Genomic DNA, 375 nt, shown 5'->3' with positions numbered 1-375 from the left:
TGTGTGTGTCTATTTAGTTTCTGGGTTAAAATGGTGTCTGTTTATTTTATGTGGCTGTTTCTTTTACCTTGCACCCATGCCATAAAAGTTATAGCTTTAGATAGTTCTACCATCTGGTTGCAAACATTATTGTAGTATTCGCTATAATAATCATGAAGACAATGGAGTAGAAGTGCTGCTGGGTCTCTGTGGTAATCACATACAGGTGCTCTTTGGATCCTTCAGGTGTATTGGGCTCATTCAGTCTTGTGAAGGGCTTATTGCATGGGTGGAAAAAAGTACAAAATGCAAGTCTCCCTAAAAAATAATCCAAGGCACACTGTAGTGTTTGAACAAAATTAAAATGCCTTTATTTTACATGGCAATAATTGTTTG

Source organism: Sebastes umbrosus, chromosome 20, assembly GCF_015220745.1.
Source record: "Sebastes umbrosus isolate fSebUmb1 chromosome 20, fSebUmb1.pri, whole genome shotgun sequence".
NCBI classification, from domain to species: domain Eukaryota; kingdom Metazoa; phylum Chordata; class Actinopteri; order Perciformes; family Sebastidae; genus Sebastes; species Sebastes umbrosus.
Note: the sequence above shows the minus strand (reverse complement) of the source record.